Source organism: Cygnus olor, chromosome 8 (assembly GCF_009769625.2).
Source record: "Cygnus olor isolate bCygOlo1 chromosome 8, bCygOlo1.pri.v2, whole genome shotgun sequence".
NCBI lineage: Eukaryota > Metazoa > Chordata > Aves > Anseriformes > Anatidae > Cygnus > Cygnus olor.
Window position 1 is genome coordinate 3,859,374 of NC_049176.1, and position 14,192 is coordinate 3,873,565.

General features: G+C 37.8%; 1 protein-coding gene and 1 long non-coding RNA gene across 10 annotated transcripts in view; one reads left to right on the forward strand and one right to left on the reverse strand.

Annotated features, from left to right (window-relative positions):
* LOC121074177 overlaps positions 1–14,192 on the forward strand; it is a 142,065-nt gene that overhangs the window by 96,444 nt on the left and 31,429 nt on the right. For all 6 annotated transcript variants that reach the window (XR_005822198.1, XR_005822196.1, XR_005822197.1 and 3 more), the window contains 3 exons: positions 4,906–4,991; positions 7,860–7,923; positions 10,831–10,909. This is a non-coding gene — a long non-coding RNA (uncharacterized LOC121074177). The remainder of the gene's footprint in view (positions 1–4,905; positions 4,992–7,859; positions 7,924–10,830; positions 10,910–14,192) is intronic.
* The window catches only part of COL11A1 (collagen type XI alpha 1 chain), a 235,611-nt gene continuing 222,328 nt past the window's right edge, over positions 910–14,192 (reverse strand). For 2 of the 4 annotated variants that reach the window (XR_005822184.1, XR_005822185.1), the window contains exons 74-75: positions 4,880–5,146; positions 921–1,406 (exon numbers count right to left, since the gene is read on the reverse strand). The gene's annotated coding sequence lies outside the window, so the exon portion shown is untranslated. Of the gene's footprint in view, positions 1,407–4,879; positions 5,147–14,192 lie in introns of all 4 variants that reach the window. The other 2 variants (XR_005822190.1, XR_005822183.1) reach the window with 2 other exon arrangements.

Here is a 14,192-nt window from a genome sequence, read left to right on the forward strand (position 1 = left end):
CTTTGGCTGATTTACCATATTAACAAGTTTATTTTCAGAGGAAAATGATATTGTCTGTACTTCTTCCTGAGTCACTTCAGGCTTTAAAGGGTCTTGACCCTGATCAGTGAGCATAAATTAATGAATTCTCAAGGGAGCCAAGCCAATATAGTGCAGAAGAGGAGTAGGCCTTTAAGTTATTTGTTCTTTCATCTGAGGTGTAGCTACATTTACAAGTCAGTGGTTGTATAGTAAATTCTGACTTTCTAACTATTAAAAGACAAAAATATGTATAATCAATACAAGGAGGACCAAGATGTTTTACAGATATCAGTACCCTTATTCCATCCAACTAATTTAGACTAAAATTTCATGTCTGCAAATACTTAATTATGAGGTGTAATACATTGACTGACTTACAAGACCAGTTTCTTTCCCATCTGTGTGCTGAAAGCCTTGAAAATCTACCAGTATATGTTCAGAATTTATAATTCATAATTGAAATTTTTACAAAAATTTTGTGGAGGACTCATTTTTTAAGGAATTAAAAACAACTCAGTGTTTATGCATGTGACAGGTGAAAGGTCTAAAACCTGCTGAAATTAGATGTTGGTCTCAGTTACTAACAACCCTCATTGCTCTCAGAGCTGTAGCATTGCCAAAGAATATAGATAAGTTTTCTGAATTACAGAGTTTTAGTCTATAGCCATACATCAACAGCATTAACATCCAATTTTTGTAAAACAATAATCTCATTGCTAGAAAATACTGGTTCAGCAGTTGAAGATTCAGTGCCATATTCCTTCAAATAAATGGAAATTACAAAGTTGCAATAATTGAATGAAGCCTCAAAGAATTCATCTTACAAAAATAGTATTAAAATTAAATATTCATTAACGTTTCATTACTTTAGCTAGAACATTCCATTCTAGTGCAGGCTTTATTTTTTTCTTTTTTTTTCTTTTTTAAATTCTGGTTTGAACAACATTCTTTCATTATACTGTTACTTTGTGATATCTAATCCTGTGTATTGTAATTGTATCATCAAACAATCCATAAGCTGATGCTGTGAAGCACTTTTGGTTGCTAAGAGATCTCCTGTTCTTTGACAGGCTTGTATTTGATTATTCCATTGCTGCTGTACTTGTTATTACATGCTATTGAGTGGTACTTCAGGTACTGACTCTGTAGGAACATGTCTGTCTTCATCTATTTCAGTCATATTCAGCAAAGAGAGGGATAAAGCCCTTCCTTGCTGAAATTAGATAATTCTCACTGAAGACTGTAATGTATCTGGCAGTGAGGATGTTCCTTCTTGATGTATGTAGCCCATGGCCAAACAGCTGAAGAAGTGCTATTGTAGAAGGAGCAGAATTCTTCCCACAGGGCTCAGTCTCTCAGTGACAGCTGGCAACGGAGGGTGCTTCCTAAACGGAAAAAAGGTTTTCTAAATGCTGTTCCTTTGCTCTTCTGATACACATATTCATTAGGACTTTTTTAGGAAAACAAAATCTGAGAATCTAAAAGTGACTTTGAAAATAATGAGGTTTGTTACTATGTGTTTAACCCTTTTTGGGCAGGCTGTGCAGAGGAGGAAATAAAAAGCTAATACTTAAGTTTTTTGCAAAATTGCTTTAGGCTACTTTACTGAGGCCTTGTGCTTGTATCCATTCATCACAATTAGATAGTCTTGAGATCTAAGAAAGAAACTTGAGTTTTGGGACTTGATTCAGCCTACATTCAAAGAAAAAGGGGTGTGTGGGGGTGGATTTTCACATGATATGGAAACTAATCATCAGACATTGTGTTATGATTTCTTCACTGTGTGATGGAATAAGATACTACATCTACCAAATGCATCTTGAAAATTTCTGCCTTCTCTGCTTTCCAAAACCGTGATCCTACAATTATTTAAAAGCAAGCAATCTTTAGTGGAAAGCAAAGATGAGTAGTTGTAAGGATCAGGTTGGAATTCAAGACCTACTAGCTGAAAAAGAGTGCTATATAGCTAATAGTTCAACTTATTTAGATGTATATGTGGAGAAATGTATGTCCAGTACGCCTGGAGAGAAGCATGATTTACAGTATTAGGCATCATTTTTTTTCCTCCCAATCCTACTAATATAGCTAGGAAAAACTGAGAAACTTGTAAGTATAGAAGCTCTTTTGTGGCTATCATGGCTTCAGGAGCACTGAAAATACTCCTGCAAGATGGAATCAGCTGGGCTTAGATTTTTTTTTGCTAGCTGTCTTGTCAGTTATGTCAAGTGCACCACTATCAAGTATAAAAATTCTCAAATGGTTAACTTTAGATCAGATCTTGAATTTTAGTAAAATACAGTTTGATCCCAACACTGCCTGTAGAACCTTTGAATCTTCCCATAGATTTAACCTTTTATTTGTATAGTTAGGAAAGGTATTATTGCAATAATAAATGCAAGTGTATTGCATTCTAGACAAATGTATAATTTAAGATTATTAGAATCATTGTAAGAGAGCTCTGAAGTGTATGTGCCTTACCTTGAAAATAGGTTAAATAAAGCCAGTAGGAAAGAGCGTTAATTACATCTCTGTGTAGAGAGGAATAACTGTCTGATAGTATAGAGCAAGAAGTTCATCGTTTCTTCCTTTTATACAGAACTGTAAATGTGTAAATGAAATACAAAAACTAGGGAATGGATGGAGGGAAACCAATATCACTGGGGAAGCAAAAAATAAGTATAGGCAAACTCACATGTTTAATGAATACTGGACATGAGTAACTTGTATTTCCCAGAGGCTTATACCTTTGATTATATAACTGCACAGTGTTGCAAAACCACTGGTCACTTCAATGTACAAGTCTACTTTAGTATAGCTTGTAAAACTGCTAGATCCGAAGAAACTACTCAATGATATTTTATGTTTCAGGTTATTTCATTATAACTGTTTTTAATGATGCCAAACTTCTGCCATCTTGTGCCATTTGTAAGTAATAGAAAAATGTTCTAAGAATTGGGGCTAGTGAAATAATTTTCTATTTTTACGTCACAACTCAAAGCAATGTGAACAGAACATTTTGCAATCTCTATTATCTGCTCATGGATGGATGACAGTTCCATTAAATAAATCTGATAGATAAGTCACACTTTATTTTTTATGTCTGTGCTTTGATTCTTGCAGGAATACATACAACAGTTCTGCTAACGTGCTTTATAATGACAGATCTAAAACTTAGGATTGTTCCCTGAGTGTAGCAGGGTATGTGTCTTGAGGCTGCTGCTTTGGATTGTCTGCTGGGAATGCTGCCAGGAAGGAAGCAGTAGGGACAGGCCTGGGTGAAAGGGATGGAGCAGCAGTGAGCAAATTCTAGTCAGACAGGGCAAGGATCTGCAATAAAGAGCTGCCCTGCTGCCATTCAGTCCTTTGCCCTTGTTTCCTTCACATGGCTCTCTCTGAGAAATTTGGGAGATGTTTGTTTCCAAATCTGGGGTTTGTCGCCTGTTGTGTGTTCTATGGTCATTCAGTGGGCCACTGCCTTCATACCACTGCTTCCAGCTTCACCTACAGGCCTAGTCATACCAGTCTTCCATCCTTTCTTCCTAGCAGCTTCCTCCTGATGTGCCCCTCTGCAGAGATACCACCTTCTGTCAGTACCTCACTACTCTGAGAACTTTGTGTGTTTCTATAGACCATGTCTTGCAGGATGCTGAAACAAGCTAATTAAAAAAGTGATGCTGAGGGGGCTGCTGTTCCACCTAAACAATTCCATACAGCTAAACATATTGCTATAGACAGCTGAAAAATCACACTGGATCAGACTTCTGTGTAGGCTAAATTTCAGGAGGTAACTAGATTGAATTTATTTAGTGGAATAAAGGAAAATGCATTCATCTGAAAATTATTTGGCATATCTGATAATGTACTTTATACATGATAAAATATTTTAAGAACCTTTTGATACTTGCACAGAAAGAACACAAAATCCAGTGAGAGTCCCCTGCTTAAATAATTCTGAAATAATATACCTATGGGTAGCAAGAAAAATAAACCAACATTGTGATATGCCAACTTAAGGCTTTCAGAATAGTTCAATGCATGCTAGTTAATGCCCTAGAGACATTATTGAAACATGGTTTGAGGATAAGGAATGGTTAAGACTAATTTCCTTATAGTATTTATAAGGAATAGGTCTGTCACAACAAAGAAAAGTACAAGAAAAAACACAGCAGCACAAATATCCTTACTGACTAGAATGATTTTTGTTTTCTGTTTAATACAAATACGCAATATGTTTGGCCATAGGATTCCCTGTTTTTCATGGGATTTAAATCTAATAAAAACAGTCTACTCTCTCTGCATGGCTTAATTTTAGGTCTTCAGTGAGATCCTTTGGCACCTTAGCAAAATATTACGTGGGCCCACATTGCTCTGAATTAATGTATCTGAAGCACAAACAAGGATGCTCTGTCAATATAACATACTAAGGAGGAGAGGTATCTAGGGCAAGCTATAAATATCACACAGGATAATCCCCATAAGAAGAAGGTCCATTTCAGTTTTTTGGTAACAACATTTTCAAGCTGCAGGTAACGGCTGAAAAAAAATTGTTGCACAGGTGGAGACCTTCTCTTATTTCTCCTTGAAGAAAGAGTCAAGGTTGGAGTTGCATTGATTTCCCCCAAAATACTTGTATTAATGCATTTCTTCTTAATAAGAGACGTACTGTTTTGTGTGTGTCCCTTCCCTGCCCACCCCCATCAAAAAAAGACCTTTATAGTGCAGTAGATTTTGCTTCTCGGTAGTGGCTGTAGTGGATCAGAGAGCTTGTATTTAACAATTATGTATGTTATATACAAACACCTTTGTTATTATATGTATGTGTACAATATGTATACACTATATGTATGTATATACTTACTAAATGCATATGTATTTATATTGTAGACATGTACAGTTACGTACAGGTGCGTGTGTGAGGGAGCGAGAGAGAAGTCTGAAGGCATTTTTAAGCTCTGTTGAAGAAACATAAGGTAGCGCTATTATTTCCAGTATGTGTCCCTTGGGAAGTGTTAAGTATTATTGTTGACTCATAGTGACCCTCTTCAGTGTTTGCTCACTTCTTCAAGCAAAGGCATGGCATTTGTTAGGGTTATTAAATTCTTTCCTCTGTTCTTTATTTTCTCTCCTGAAAAAAAAAGAAAAGTGTGTTGTTCCTATTGGGATAGTTTTTAACTGGTGCTTTGTGAATGTATTTACATTGACAATTCAGAGTTTTCATGTTTCTCTGGCAATGATACCTAAAATAAAAGATCCAAGCACCTTGGACACTTCTGCTGCACTTTTGTCTGCACCTGTTTTCAGTGCAGGGCAACATACTATTTCCAGATGCACCATGACAGCCTATACTCCCTTTCTTAAATCATTATTTTTCTTTATCATTACCTTGCATCATTGCATTTAAAAAAAAAAAAAAAAAAAAAGCACAGGGCAGGTTGAAATGGTATTCCTGTTGGAATAGCAGAGCAATATCTCAGTATTTTATAGGATTCCACATTTCAAATGAAAGTGAAAGACAGCTAGATTTTCCAGTAATAAAACACAAGTCTTTAAGGTAGACAATAAATGGGATAATTTTTATGATATTGCAGCTTCTCGGATGAGTCTACACTGCTACTTTTTAGGTGGAGGGTCAAGAAGCGCTAAGTCTAGGGGCAAGGTTGAGGCTGTGTCAGCAGAGGTTAAAATGCGCGGTTGGTGCCTGGTTGCTTTCAAATACATCTTTTAATTCAAGGCAAGGTTCTCACAAATGATGTGAAGGAAGGTGGTGCTGGTGTAAAACCAGTGCAGGGCGGTGGCTGGGATATTATATGGCTATAATTCAGAATAAGATGGCGATTCATAAGGTGCTGCCAGGCTAAGGTAAGGACTGGTGCTGACAGGGACCTACCAAAACTTAGGTATGTGACTTTAGGGGCTGGGTAGAATACAGTAAAGTGAAAAAGAGATTCAAGTAACAGAAGAGGTGTGATTCCAAAAGTGCTGGTTAAGGTCACTTTTTGTTACTAGAAAGAATATCCAGAGCAGATTTAAGAGTTGAACATTGGACAAATAAGCTAGCATAAGGTGTGAATTTTGAAAGGGGCTGTTACACTGATCTAAGACCTGAGACCTGCATGTGCCACCTGACAACAACCTTTTAGCTCTGGGGTGTGAAAAGATCACTTAACTAGGGATAAGAGATGAGATCTGGAGTTGGTGTTAAGGTTCGAGTACCAGGGTCATCAAGTTGGAGAACAGTTTATATTCAAATGCTTTGCCTGTGTTTAGTATTGATGTTGAAGGGTCATTGGCTCCTGGTGGGACAGAGGGCTATAAGAATGTATGTGGTAAAAGATTACACGTCCAGAACAGGCTGCTTGATGAGGTTGATCATTGGAGCTGGTAACAGTACTACTGTAAGCTATCGCCTTCTGATGAGATGTTACAGGTGTAGGACACAGAGGGGGCTGGAAGCAGTCGTTCATAAAAGTGATGAGTAGGTGTCTTGCACAGGGTTCTATATTCCTTCTTAAAAGAATATATGACTGGTAACACACAGGCGCCCTTATCCATGTAAAACAGCTGTTGTCACGGTTACAGAAAATAAACATGTTCAACTGCAATTCCATATGTGTAATATTAAGTTCAGCCCTTATTTTAATAAGGGCTTGCAAAAAATAAAATCAAACATACGGTTGTCTCCTTGGTATGCAGCATATATGCTGTGGATGCTGTTACAAAAGGAGATTGTGAAAGTAAAACAATTCAAAGAAGTGAGAGGGAGAGAGCAGAGAGATGACTGGGTTTACTCCTTTGTATTTGAAACTATTTGCTTTTTAAGGCTCTAATTTTGTAAATCATATTAGCATTTGGTTAACCTTAATCACAATAATAGTCTCTTTATTTTAGTGTATTTACATAAGTAAAGATAAGATTGTGCAAGAATGTACAAAAGTAAAATAAGTGATGGTAATATATTTATATTCTTTCACCCATTTATATCCTAACACTGCATGTCCAAATCCAAATGAAGTAACACACAGGAACAGCATGTCAGTAATAACTACTTTTCATTCTTAGTTTCCCACTGGGATTTAAAATAGAATCTGTTTTGCAGATAGCCACGCTACATTCCTAAGGCAAGTCCAGTCCCGCTGTAATTGCACTGGCTCTGATTTGTTTTCTAAACCACCTGTCTCTGTAGGTTTTTTTTAAATTTTATGTTGAACACAAAGAAATCTGAAAATGTCCTCAGTATCTATAAGCATTTAGGACACAGACAAATGAACTATTTTGAAAAAACACAAGTACAACAAGAGAAGTGTAATATTTACATTGGACCTTTACATTGGAAAATCTGTCACATATTTGTGACTTTTAAAGATATCACTTGATTGATTTCTTGGCAAGCAGCCATTGCAGAATTCCTCATTAGGCTGTCTCTTTTAATCTGTCCTAAATGATGGTGATGTCCAGGACTGAAAAGAAAAGAAATCAACTTTTAAATCTGTTTCAGACAGAATAAAATGAACAGTTTAGAAAAGGGTTTGAGTATGTACTTGATGTATCTCTAGATACTAGTAGTTCTTATTCATAAAATGCTTAGGTCTATGGTATTTTGTTGCTGTGTATATAGTACAGCAAACTTGAAGGTTTAAAAAAAAAATTGGTAAAGTTACGCACTGTGGAATAAAATAGGACCCAGACAAAATCTTTGCTTGCATTAAGTCTTTCTCCCCATTTTTCATTAAAAAATGAACAACAACGACAAATAAAAACAAAAAATAGCCCTATAATAAAGTTTATATGGGTAATTTCAGTTGTTTGCATTTGCCTAAATACTCCGTATCTCACTATAGCACTGAAACCTGGGAGATGAAAATGTGAGATGTAAGAAGGCACCTACAAGTCAGTTGAGAGCAGGTGAATATATCTGAAAATTGTGACCCATCAGTTATTTGGAAATCTGTGATGTGTGTAGAAGTTACTCTAGCTCTCACAGCTTGCTTGTGAGTGCTTTGTTGAAGCAGACTGTGTTTGTCTAGTTGGTTCTAATGGAATGTTTCTCTTTGTTGGAATGCAAAACTGTTTTAAATTGTTGGAATGTTTTAAATTGTTGGAATGTTTTAAATTGTTGGAATGCAAAACTGTTTTACTTGTACATAAGGAGTTTACATCACACTCCTGCATCATCTTCTTTATATTGTTCCTCCTATAAGTAATGCTTCTCCTAGAAATTAAAATCTTCTTTGAATATGTCTGCACCCTTATCCCCTGAGAATACAAGGGCACATTGCTCTGAGCAAATTGGCTGGGTAGAAGCAGCACATGCATATGCTGTAGAGGAAAACTCCATGTTCCTCTCTCTACATCCACAAGCGTTGAAGGAAGTAATAAATCTGCTTTTGCTCAGTCTCACTTCATTGAATCTTTGTCCTCAGTCCTGCCAGTGATGGGTTGGGAAGGCATTTTTTTCAGAGCAGGGCTATCTGTCTGGTGTGAATATAGCAAAGTGAGGAGGGCCAGGGATGGACAGAAGCACTGGTATGCATGTGGCATCTGTAGTGTTTTGTTTCTAGTGTATTCTCTGGTATGGTTTTTGCCTGTCACTCTTTTAGATCATGCTTTGGCACTGTTCAGGTGATAGCATAGTCCAGAGAATGTTTCCAGTGGAAAGTATGAGTGAGACTGGGCTCTTTCTGTGGAAAAAAGGAGCTAGCCATAGTTAGCTACATGGACAAAGACTGTCTACCACCTGCTCCTTCAGCTACGGAATGGATCCTTGCCCATTTTGATTTGCTAGGTCAGATGTAAGATACAAACCTAATCCAGTCCTCAGAAAGCCATCTGCATTGGTTTGAGGTGGGTGTGATATGTACCTCCACAAAGCAGAGAGACTTAAAAGAGATGCTAAGAAAATTGTGTTGTATGGAGGAACTGGAACACTTCAGGGTCTTTATTTATTTATTTATTTATGTATTTATGTATGTATGTATGTATTTATTTATGTTAAATATGACAAGCAACACAGCAAGGCATAGCAACAAATATCTTACCAGAAATTTTGATGACAGAACACTCTGGCTTGCACTACTAGATAAGTGCTATAGATCCCACAGATCTCCTGTCATGGCTCATGTGACAGGTCTGCTCTTCTTATCAACTACAATTCCAAACCCTGTTTCAAACAGCCTTAATGCATTGTGTTATCACTGGGATCATTGAATGTATGCAGTAATATCTTCAATTGAAAGAACAGAAATGAATTACACTAACAATAGTTATTCAACTGGCAGTGTTTGTATTAACTTCTGTTAGTACCAGATTTAGAAAATGAATGCTCATAAACATGTTGTGAACTCTTTGCCATAGACACTTTCTTTTCCATGGCATTTATCCATCATTTAGTGAGACAAAATCCTGATGTAAAGGTAGTCCAAAAAAAACTTTGGCAAATAGTTTCCAATTCTAATCTAAAATTTCTTGGACTGTCCTTGCAAACAGGCTGTGTGGCTACCAATATGTGCAAAGGTCATATGTGGAGAATTCAATCAGTATGTCCTTGTCTTTTACCTAAAGGTACCTTCCTTCCTCATCTACCTCTCTTGCCCCTCATTAAAAACAACATGCTAGACTGAATGTATCTATGGCTCTTATTGATATTGACTTCTAAAAGTAAATTGTAAATACCTATTGGCTTCATTACATTTGCACCCACTTCATGAATATTCATTAAAACAGCAAGAATATTAATGATAAGTAAACATAACAGAGAGATCAACAAGAACAATATAAAAATCAAACCACACAAATGTCAAGCCAGTGCCATCACACAATACCCTGGAAAATATTTTGCTGTATTTTTAAAATTATTTTTACTTTCTTTAAACAACTATTTTCAGCAGTTTCATTTCTTAAGTCAAAAAGTCAGTTAAAATTGTTCAGTTTTCTAAAGGCAAAATTTTAGGAGATAAACGTTATTTGGCTGTAAGACCATTTGGGGTTGTAGAGAGAGAATTGAAGATTGAATATAGTGACCTTTTTAGAATACTTTGGTACTACAATTTCCCAGTGAAGTAAAGACATTTAAGTGGGATGATTTTTTTCTTTATTCTCTTGATGGTTCTTTCTCAGAAGGTATAATTTAGCTGATTTGTTTGATTTTTGCTACTATTTATAGAGTAGCAAAAATATCAAAACAAGAATGTCATCATGTGTATCTCTAAAGAGGTCATAGTAGAAAAAAGGCAGAAGTATATGGAATTAAAAGAAATAGATTGCATGCTATTTTCTGGTGTATCTTTCTCAACCTGTCACATCTATAGCTATTCAGACTGTAGAATTTCTTTGTTGCTCTGTAACACCTCACAAGAAAGCAGATGGCTGAGTCAGAGATAATTGTGTTCTGACTTCTAACTTGGGTTAGACTAACTGGCTGTTCGCATACCATCATTTAAATACCCAGTAGAGAAACAAGAGTCACTTGATTAGGTAAACTTACCATAATGGGAAAGACACAATTTCTTATATTTCTGAGCTTTTTGTTGTTGTCTTCTTTGGGTTCCTCATTATTCTTTTATGTCTATTTAAAAATTGTGATATAATATGGTAGTTACTATTAGTATCAAACATTCAGGCTAATGGTGCCACACTTCTATATATATATTTTATATATATAATATATATATTTTTTTTCACACTGTGGTTTTGTGGTTTTATGTAATATACTGTGTTTGAAATTAATCTTGTAAAACTGTACAGTAAAACATTACTTAAATTATTTCTGCTTTGTTTAACTTATTTAACAATCAGGCCTCTCTTGTGTTCTAGGAGACGAGTTCTACTGAGCTACTGAAGGTCCACTCTTTCCAGACAATTTTAGATTTGTGAGGCTTTTCTGGAGTCCCAGGTATGTTACTTTATTTATTTATTTTTTAAAAACTAAATAAGGTTCAAATAGAGAGTCAAGCTCATTTAGCTAAGTATCCAGTAAGTCCTACAATCTAACTTAGTTTTCAGCATTTTAGGAGAATCATTTCTAAAAACAGGAAGGATTAAAATTCTTAAGCAGGGACAATTTGTGTCTGCTGAATGATACACCAGTTGGAGATGTATGATGCGCTGCTGTTCTTGGGGATATTTTTATTTTTTAGCAATTTTGTAGGATCTTTATATATGTGTTTGTGTGGATATTCTATTATTTTTTAAACATAGTGAAGTATTGCCTAAGTACTACATCCAGACTGTTTTAAACAATGTACAAATACACATTATGTAATTTTTTTAAAACACTCATTAGGTTTCCCTAAACTGTGTAATTAAAGTAGTGGTCAAATATCTGTCAAAATGGGCTGAGGTACTCAATGCCTTCTTTGCCTCAGTCTTTAGCGGCAAGACCAGTTGTTCTCTGGATACCCGGTACCCTGAGCTGGTGGAAGGGGATGGGGAACAGGATGTGGCCCTCACTATCCACGAGGAAATGGTTGGCGACCTGCTACAGCACTTGGATGTATGCAAGTCAATGGGGCCAGATGGGATCCACCCGAGGGTACTGAGCGAACTGGCGGAGGAGCTGGCCAAGCTGCTTTCCATCATTTATTGGCAGTCCTGGCTATCAGGAGAGGTCCCAGTCGACTGGTGGCTAGCAAATGTGACGCCCATCTACAAGAAGGGCCGGAGGGTAGACCCGGGGAACTATAGGCCTGTTAGTTTGACCTCAGTGCCAGGGAAGCTCATGGAGCAGATTATCTTGAGGGTCATCACGCGGCACTTGAAGGGCAACCAGGCGATCAGGCCCAGTCAGCATGGGTTTATGAAAGGTAGGTCCTGCTTGACAAACCTGATCTCCTTCTATGACCAAGTGACGCACTTGGTGGATGAGGGGAAGGCTGTGGATGTGATCTACCTTGACTTCAGTAAGGCTTTTGACACCGTTTCCCACAACATTCTCCTCAAGAAACTCGCTGCTCGTGGCTTGGACTAGCGTACGCTTTGTTGGGTTAAAAACTGGCTGGATGGCCGGGCCCAAAGAGTTGTGGTGAATGGAGCCAAATCCAGTTTGAGGCCGGTTACTAGTGGAGTCCCCCAGGGCTCAGTGCTGGGGCCAGACCTCTTTAATATCTTTATCGATGACCTGGATGAGGGGATCGAGTGCACCCTCAGTAAGTTTGCGGATGACACCAAGTTAGGTGCGTGTGTCGATCTGCTCGAGGGTAGGAAGGCTCTGCAGGAGGATCTGGATAGGCTGGACCGATGGGCTGAGGCCAACTGTATGAAGCTTAACAAGGCCAAGTGCCAGGTCCTGCACCTCGGGCACAACAACCCCAAGCAGCGCTACAGGCTGGGAAATGAGTGGTTGGAAAGCTGCCTGGCAGAGAAGGACCTGGGAATACTGGTTGATAGTCAGCTGAACATGAGCCAGCAGTGTGCTCAGGTGGCCAAGAAGGCCAACGGCGTCCTGGCTTGTATAAGAAGCAGTGTGGCCAGCAGGTCTAGGGAGGTGATTGTCCCCCTGTACTCGGCTCTGGTGAGGCCGCACCTCGAGTACTGTGTTCAGTTTTGGGCCCCTCGCTACAAGAAGGACATGGAGGTGCTCGAGAGAGTCCAGAGAAGGGCAACGAAGCTGGTGAGGGGTCTGGAGAACAAGTCTTATGAGGAGCGGCTGAGGGAGCTGGGGTTGTTTAGCCTGGAGAAGAGGAGGCTCAGGGGAGACCTCATCGCTCTCTATAGGTACCTTAAAGGAGGCTGTAGAGAGGTGGGTGTTGGTCTATTCACCCACGTGCCTGGTGACAGGACGAGGGGGAATGGGCTAAAGTTGCATCAGGGGCGGTTTAGGTAGGATATTAGGAAGAATTTCTTTACTGAAGGGGTTGTTAGGCATTGGAATGGACTGCCCAGGGAAGTAGTTGAGTCGCCATCCCTGGAGGTCTTTAAAAGGCGTTTAGATGTAGTCCTCAGTGATATGGTTTAGTGGAGGTCTTGTTAGTGTTAGAACAGAGGTTGGACTAGATGACCTTGAGGTCTCTTCCAACCTAGACGATTCTGTGATTCTGTGAAAATGAATGACAAAGCCAAACTTCTATTGAATATGAAGCTCAATATTTGCTCCAAACCACACCTATAAATATTTTCCTTGTGTAATCAGTGTTGTCATTCTACTTTGAAATTCTGATTATGTATTCTGCTTGTATGAAGCTACTTTAATCAGAACAGATATTAATAAGAAAAATAATCTTTTTATGTTCTCTTCATATTTATATTCTCTTCTCATTATTTTGTGAGAGACTGACATTACAAGTACTTTCATTAACCTCATATGAAGGGAAAATATTCTAATATTGTTTTCTGGATATATTTATTTGGCAGAAGGATTTCACTCAGAATTCTACTCCTGCAAAGGCATATGTTCTCTCACTGGGTTGTGTATATTGTGTTTATTTAAGACAGGAAGGCTGGTGGGAAGATCAGTGCTCAACATTCCTCTGTGCTTTCCATACTGCTTTAGTGCAGCTGTTTAAAGCCAGCTAAAGCAACCTATCACAGTATTACACTTTTGGTTAAAAGTTCCTTCTTTTATGCCATAATAAAATGAGAGAAGGTGAAGTGTTAAAGTGATGCATTTCATGACTTCCACATGTGATTTTCTTGATTTCTGCAAAGGCAGTGCACATTGACTGAACTGTATCAAATTTTTTATTCTGAGAATAATACCATACATATTTTTTTTCATTTAAACCCGGTGAGGGGGCCAGGTGGGTGAGTACACAAAACCAAGCAAATTCACATTTCAGATGAGAATGTCAGTCATCATTTTATATCTGAATTATTTTGCATAACACAAATCTCAAATGTATTGCCCTAATATAAAATGTTCCACCAGTAGCTAATGTCAGTAGAGTTAATGCTGTTCCTAACAGAGATGATTTTCATTTACAAAAAAACAGACTGAAATGATTTTGATTGGTGTTTCCAGTCTGATCATAATTCCAGATGCATAATACATTGAAGTGGAACATAATCTGTGTGTAACCTCACATAAAAAATAATAGGCATCATCAGTAAAAAACGACCCTCTCTCCTGCACTTCTTTACTCAATAGCTCTGTGGAAACGTGTCAGGATAGCTGGTTGAGGGCTAAAGGGACCTTGAACTGTGAGAAATATATGCTGAACTGTAGCAATTAAAATAGCCTA